The following is an 8610-nucleotide window of genomic DNA, read 5'->3' as shown; positions in this document are numbered from 1 at the left end:
GATTTTAGGGCATCATCCCCAACAGTAGATTCATAAATTAGATATGGATTTAAGAATTTGTTGATACTGTGTTTGATAGTAGATTCATAAATTAAATTTGGATTTAAGAATTCGTTGAAACTGTGTTTGGTAAAATGTACTCCATTGCATTTCAAATTTATTAGTAAATATATTATAATGTTTTAACCTTAAAAATTTTATTTAATTAGAAAATTAAAGAATCATACAACTAATATTATAATATATTAAAATTTATATTATTGTTTTTATGTTTATAACAATGGAATGAATTCCTAATACAATATAATACATTCAATATTCATTACCTATTATTAATAAATACAATATTCTTACTACATAATATTAGTATAAATAATAATCTATTACACAATATTCTTACAAGTCCATCATATATGATATAATAAAAAGAAGATAGTATTTAATACATACTACATGAATTCATATTTGTCATTCATTACACTAATCTAACCACATGATACCTACAATGTCATCTCTCACACCATTCATTCTGCTTATATAAGCTTGACTTAAATTGATATCAAGAAATTCTTGTGTTCTACCTAAACTTTCTTCGTCATGCACTTTTAAGTCAGGACCTTAATATTCCTCAAATAAGATATCTCTTATTGAATTCATTATAATAAAATTATGTATTGCACAACAAGTAATTGGAATTCTGCATTGTTTTCGAATTGGATAGTTCGGTTTCAACTTTAAGATGGGGAATCGAGCTTCAAGTACCGAAGCAACATTCGATCACATTGCATAATGAAGAATGCCTATGATTAAAAAATTCTCGTGGTCCTCGCGGGTGCCTTCCTCTTCCTCTATAATCCCTTAAATGATATCTTTCACCATGATATGGAGCTAAGAAACTAGGCATATTAGTGTATCCCGAATCCACAAGATAATATTTTCCTGTTTGGTTTGAATTAAAATTGTAATAAATCATATTAAAAAAACATGCAAGTTGTACATTAAAAAAGAAAACAAAATCTAACCTTTAGGTGGCATTGGAAAATTATTTCCTTTCCGACCGATAGCATCCATCAATACTCTAAAGTCATTAGTAGTACCTTCTCAACCAATGTAGACAAAGGTGAACAACATATTGAATGAGCATGCACAAATAATATTTTGGGTCACTACAACCTTTCTTCCACAATATGGTGTTTATTTCGATGCAAGGCCCAGACACTTACATGAGTGCCATCAAATGCACCTATAAAATTATAGAGAGAAGAAAGAAAAGTTGACAAGAACATGAAAACAATAAACTATGAATGCAAAATATTGATAAGACGCATACCTTGAACCATGAATTGAATTTAGGGTTGTTCAAGATCACAGGTGGAGTTTCCATCATATTTGGAGCTCGAATAACATCACATCCCAACATACACATTTAATTGGTCCATTTATGAACTAAAGCAAGCTTCTCGATCTTGGAACATAAGATTTGAGACTGCGATCAAGTCTTATGGTTTTGATCAAAACATTGATGAGCTTTGTATATACAAGAAGATCATCAACAGTTCAGTAGTTTTTCTAGTGTTATATATAGATGATATCCTACTCATTAGGAATGATGTAGGTTTACTGACTGTAGTTAAAAACTGGCTAGCAACCCAATTCCAAATGAAATATTTGGGAGAGGCTCAGTTTGTTCTGGGTATTCAGATCTTTAGAGATCGAAAGAACAAAATACTAGCTCTATCTCAAGCATCATATATTGAAAATATGCTTGTCAAATATTCGATGCAGAACTCCAAGAGGGTTTATTGCCTTTCAGGCATAGAGTTACATTGTCTAAGGAACAATGTCTTAAGACACCTCAAGAGGTTGAGGAGATAAGACGGATCTCCTATGCATCGGATGTGGGCAGCTTGATGTATGCGATGTTATGTACTAAACCTGACATCTGCTATGAGGTGGGGATAGTCAGTAGATATCAATCTAATCCAGGATTAGATCACTGAACTGCAGTTAAAAACATCCTCAAGTATATACGGAGAACGAGAGACTACATACTCGTGTATGGTCTAAGGATTTAATCCTTACAGGATACACGAACACTGATTTTCAGACTGATAAGGATTCTAGGAAATCTACATCAGGATCAGTGTTCACTCTTAACGAAGGGGCAGTAGTATGAAGAAGCACCAAGCAAGGGTGTATCACTGGCTCCACCATGGAGGCTGAGTATGTAGCGGCTTGTGAAGCTGCTAAGGAAGTTGTTTGGCTCAGAAAATTCGTTATTGATCTGGAAGTTGTTCCAGACATATCAAAGTCCATCACACTTTATTGTGATAATAGTGGTGCTGTGGCTAATTCCTGAGAATCTAGGAGTCACAAGCGCGACAAGCATATAAAGCGGAAGTATCATCTCATCCGAGAGATTGTGCATCGAGGAGACGTGATTGTCATGTAGATAGCTTCGGAGCACAACGTTTTTGATCCGTTTACAAAGGCTCTCACGACTTAGGTGTTTGAAGGACACCTGCAGAGTATGGGTCTAAGGGACAGGCCACGTCTAGACTAGGGCAAGTGGGAGATTTGTACTAGGCGCAAGTGTTATGCCCTAGTTTATTATTTGTGTACTTTGTATTTTGACTATATTGTACACCCCACTAGCTTTAGATTAAGTGGGTGATTGTTGGGGTTGATGCCCTAAATCTCGTAGGGTTCTATAGTTTGTAAACATTATTGAATAAACACATTGTGTATTTAATAAAATATATGATATTTTAGTTGCATTAACCACAAACCAATAAACTAACATCCAAGGTTATTATTGCAACTTGAACATCAATATAAAGGTATACGGGTGGATCATGTTTAAGTGATAACTTAAATGGTCTATAGTAGATGGATAAGGCTGGGTACCTTATCCTGGTGGCACTACGAGTATGGCCCGCTTTGTAGGTGTTACAATTGTTGTAAAGTGCTTCAAATGATCTGATCCTGATCATTCATGTATAAACATGTGAGCAGGGATATTCTATACAAAGGAGTTTAAGACCAGACCAAAAATGTTTAGTCTCATTTTATAATGTCGTTCATAATAGAGACTTATATTTCACCAGGATGACCATAGGTAACATGACCTAAATCCTGAGTGAGTTGTGAACGCCTGCTTATGAGGGCGATCCTTTGATTTGTATGGGTGAGAGTGGCCAGATTGCCAACTCAACAAGTCTACCATTTTTGGGATCCATTTGATTGGGGAGCTAGGAACATAACTACACAAAAAGGAATTCACTCATTCTCTGAGGTCGGGGTAAGTAGATAAATTAATCCCTTAAGGGCTGATTCCGGATCTTAACAATATGGCGTAACATCCTCTCCTGGCCCGAGAGAGGTTTAGTCATAGTTGGATTATGATTTATTGTTCATTAGAGGGATGAGTGGTACTTAAGGAGTTAGATATAACTATAGGGGCAAAATGGTAATTTTAGCCTAGCTGTGCTTACGAGCAATTTGTGAAGGGTCATTGTACTATTGATTGGTTATATCCAATGGACACAGAAATATATCGGTAGTGCAAAGAGTGCAACTGTCGATCTTTAGTGGAGTGCCTTGTTGGAGTTGATGCCCTAAATCTCGTAGGATCATATAGTTTGTAAACTTGTATGAATAAACTCTTATGTGATTAATAATATATGATATTTTATTCACTTTGTCTATAAAATATGTGATATTTTAGTTGCATTAACCACAAACCAATAAACTAACACCCAAGGTTGCATTAACCACAAACCAATAAACTAACACCCAAGGTTATCTTTGTAATTTAAACATGTATGTGGAGACATACAGGTGAATCATGTTTAAGTGATAACCTAAATGGTTTGTAGTAGATGGATAAAGCTGGGTACCTTATCCTGGTGACGCTACGAGTATGGCTCGCTTTGTAGGTATTACAACTGTTGTAAAGTGCTACAAATGATTTGATCCTGATCATCATGTATTAGACATGTGAGTGAGGATATTCTACACAAAGAAGTTTGTATAAGTCCGGACCAAGAAATGTTTAGTCTCATTATATAACACCGTTCATAATAGAAACTTACATTTCACCAGGATGACCATAGGTAACATGACCTGAATCCTGAGTGAGTTGTGAACTGCCTAAGAAGGAGGTCCTTTGATTTGTATGGATGAAAGTGGCCAGATTGTCGACTCAACAAGTCTACCATTTTGGGGATTCGTCTGATTGGGGAGCTGGGAACACAACTACACAAGATGGAATTTACTCCTTCCCCGAAGCAGAGGTAAGTAGATAAATTGTTCCCTTAAGGGCTCATTCCGGGTCTTGAACAATGTGGCGCCACACCCTCTCCTGGCCCGAGAGGGGTTTAGTTATAGTAGGACTATGATCTATTGTTCATTAGAGGGATCAGTGGTACTTAAGAAGTTGAATATAACTATAGGGCAAAACGGTAATTTGGCCCAGCTGTACTTACGAGCAATTTGTGAATGGTCGTCGTACTGTTGATTGGTTATATCCAATGGACACAAAAATATATTTGTGTGCAAATAGTGCAGCTGTTAGTCTTTAGTGAAGTGTTGGACAGTTAATGGATGGTGAATAATGTAATTAAAGAGTTTAACTAATTATTCATGTACCGTTGGAGCTTCAAGCTATAGGTCCATTAGGTCCCCTTGGTAGCTCAAAAGAATTTAGTTAAGAATCATTTTTTGGGTTAATTTGAATTGTTCAAATTAATAAGAGGGAATTTAATTATATAATTGTTTCAATTATATATGATATAATTGTTATAATGTATTTAATACATTATAGTTTAATTGGAGGAAATAAATATTTGAATGGGATTCAAATATATTTTTTATGAATGTGATTCATAGTTGTTAAATTTAATATTAAAATGATTTATATTAAATGTCATAAAATAGAGAAAAGAAACTATAGTTTATATTATATATGATACAATATTAAAACTATAGGTTATATGTTATATTTGATATAACATATAATTTAATATAAATATAATATGATAAGTTAGTAATCATATTTATTTATATTATTTTATTATTATTTTGAATAATAACTTCCATCTTTTCTCTCCAACCACCTTAATGGGAGGTTATTTGATTGTATGGCAAGAGGAATAAAAGAAAGATGTTTCTCTTCTTCCTCTATGTTTGAACACAACACTTTTGACTGAATGATTGAGAGTTTACAAAAAAGTTCTGTGTGCTTCAATCTTCTTCTTCCTCCAAACTCAAACAATCCCTCCTAACCAAAATAGTCAGAGCTCACTACTCCTGGTTCTCACCCCGAGAATACCAAAGGCTCATTGCGGTTGTGTCTTTGTTTGGTTCGAGAATATCTTGAAGAAGTTCTTCAAGAGTTGTTGAGTTCGTGATTGTTCGAGGGAGTTACGTGAAGAGAAAAGGTCTTCAAAGGTAATGTATCTTGAACTCTTTTCTTGTATCAAGCATGTTGTAATTTATTTTGAAAGCATGTATTGTATGTTTATTGTAAATTTAGTTTTCAATAATTAATGAAATTTAGACGATCCGCTTCCGCTCAAGGATCTCCTTCAATACGAGTTCCTTCAATTGGTATCAGAGCCAAGTTGTTGGTTTCTGATTCCAAATTACATTTCTGATTCCAAATTACATTCTTGTATTGAATTCGTTTATAGTATTGGTGGGTTTTAGTATCTACATTGCATTTATATGATAAATGTTTGTGGATGTTTGTTGATGGATGTTTCGGGATAGAAATCCCTGTTTTATAGTTTTCTGTTTAATTTACAAAGTTGTATTGTAAGGACCCCTGTATTTTTGGGCAATAAATTGCAATCGAGTCTGTATTATTTTAAGTTTTGAGTCGCTGGTGAGGCATCAAAAAAAGAGTTGTAGTGCATTTCGATGGAGAAGACGAAATGAAGGTTGTCGCATCGTGTAGCTAGAGCTAAACAATCATTTAGATTTTGTTATGCGATCGTGTAGAGTTTGATACACGATCGCGTAGCATTTGCTAAACGATCGCATAGTTACGCGATCGTGTAGAGTTTGCTACATGATCGTGTTGTGTTGGCTGCATGATTGCATTAGCGCTCGACTGGTGGACGATCGTGCAGTATATGATACTCGACGCAAGCTTATGTGCTAAACAGTCGTGTAGACTATCATGCTCATCGCATAGTCATTAGCTACACGATCGCATAGTATGCGATACTCGATGTACACATGCTAACTACACGATCGTGTAGACTTTCATGCTTATCGCATAGTCAAAAGCTACACGAGTGCATATAAACGATCGTCTATACTCGACGCCTCACTACTCGACAATCAGGAGTTTGCTACACGATTAGCTGCAAGGATTCTTTGTGAAGCGGTTTGAGGCGAGCGGTTCAAGACCCGATTCACTTGTTCCAAACCGGTGGACTCATTTTTTTGTAATAGATTAGCCTTTTAATTTCCGTTTAGAGATGTTCTATCTCGGTCCATCAACTTTAGTTTAAATATAGATGTGATGTATGTTTTTTTATATGTCATCTAGTTTTAAAACCCACCATAAGTTATGCATTTATTTTCATGCATCATTCTTTATTATAAGTATTATAATGTACTAGTATGCATGATTAATTACATAAAGCATGCTCATGCATCATATAATATAAGAGTTATAATATATGCATGCATGCACTATAGCATATCCATGCATCATTTATATTATAAGTGTTATAATATAAGGTTGAATGGTTGTATGGAATGTATGCTATAGCATAGTTCATTACTTAGTTATATAAAAGTTATATATTAGTAATGAATGAACATTGCATGAAACATGACACTACCTTAGGTTAATTTATAATTGTTATAGATAACTTATGTATGTCTAGCTCGCAATGGTGGTTTTAATTGTGTCATTTATTTATAATTTTTGTAATAAATGAAATTAGAATTAAAATCAATAATAAAGAGTTGCATACAAACCTTAGGCTATAATCATTTTTTAAAATTGTTTTAAAATTTGATTGAGATAGACCTAAGATCACATTTCTAATGAGATTAGAAATCTAAGTTTAATCTTTTCAATTGGTTTAATAGGATTAAATTGATTCTTAATAAAAGATTAAATATGTAACAAATGTATCTATAAGAGAACTTTTGTCTAAGGCTGGTTCTGGCTAGGTTGGGGTGTTGAGAATGGTGTCCTAATTCTTCGAAGTCTCATAATCTGTACACATTGTTATGAATAAAATAAGAGTTATTTTATTTTGGCATTTACTCATATCCAATAAACAAAGGTTCATGGTTATTGTATGAAAACTTAAGCATGTATATGAGATATACAAGTGGATCATCCCTTAAGTGATAACCTAAATAGGTCTGTAGTATAAAGATTCATGAGGGATACCTGATCCTGGTGACACTACAGATATGACCCGCTTTGTAGAGGTTTGCAAGTGTTGTGAACTACTACAGATGGTAGATCCTGACCATTCATCTGGAGACATGCGAGCGGGGGTGTCCTATACAACTATACAAAGAGTTTGTATAAGATCGGACCATGAGATGATTCGTCTCTATATATAACACTGTTGATACTGGAGACTTACATCTCACCTAAACGACCATAGGTGACATGACCTTAATCCTGAGTGTTTTGGGAACTCTTACCTTTGAGGGCGGTCATTTGATTAGTATGGGTGAGAGTGGCCAGATTGCCAACTCAACATGCCTACCTTTTTGGGGACTTGTCTGATTTGGGAGCTGGGAACTCAGTTACACAAGATGGAATTCAATCCTTCCCTGAAGCAGGGGTAAGTAGATAGATTGCTCCCTTAAGAGTTGATTTCGGGTCTTGAACATAGTGGCAACAGCTTCTCTTTGGAAGAGAGGACTCAGTCATAGTAGGACTATGATTTATGTTCATTATAGGGATCAGTGGTACTTAAGGAGTTAGATGTAACTATAGGGGCATAACGATTATTGGCTCAGCTGTACTTACGAGCAATATGTGAAGTGTTATCACACTGTTGATTGGTTGATATGACACATAATATATCTAGGAGAGTTCAGCTGTCAGTTTTTAGTGGAGTGCCTGGCAGCTTACGGATGGTGGATCTCGTGACTAAAGAGTTTATTCAGTTATTCACGTATCATTGGAGCTTCGAGCTACAGGTCCATAAGGTCCCTTTGGTAGCTCAATGGATTCAAGTTGAGAATCAGTTCTTGGTCTTGATTTGAAATGTTCAAATTGACAAGAGAAATTCGATTGTATATGATATGATCGGTGTGGCGTATGAGATACATCAAGTGGAGGATTAATGTAAATGAAATTTACATTAAGTACCATGAAATAGAAAAATAGCTATGGTTTATATGTTTCATGAGATGAAATATTAAAACTATAGGTTATAAATATAGTATGGTAAGTTGGTTATCATATATATTTATAATAATATTAATTATTGGATAATTATCTCTTTTTCTCTAATAACCAATTGAGCAGGAGGTTATTGGTAGTTTCATGGTAACCGTGAGATAAAAGGAAAAATGTTTTCCTAAATTTAGCAGATTTGCTAAAGTTGTTGTGAGATTTTC

General features: G+C 34.6%; 1 pseudogene; it reads right to left on the bottom strand.

The window, feature by feature from the left end:
* Positions 1 to 480: 480 nt before the first annotated feature.
* LOC150035059 (uncharacterized) lies at positions 481 to 1244 on the bottom strand (annotated as a pseudogene).
* Positions 1245 to 8610: the final 7366 nt, after the last annotated feature.

The sequence above is a fragment of the Benincasa hispida genome, chromosome 7 (genome assembly GCF_027475165.1).
Source record: "Benincasa hispida cultivar pf3 chromosome 7, pf3_genome.v1.1, whole genome shotgun sequence".
Classification (NCBI taxonomy): Eukaryota; Viridiplantae; Streptophyta; class Magnoliopsida; order Cucurbitales; family Cucurbitaceae; genus Benincasa; species Benincasa hispida.
Note: the sequence above shows the minus strand (reverse complement) of the source record. Positions and strands in the feature narration are given on the sequence as shown.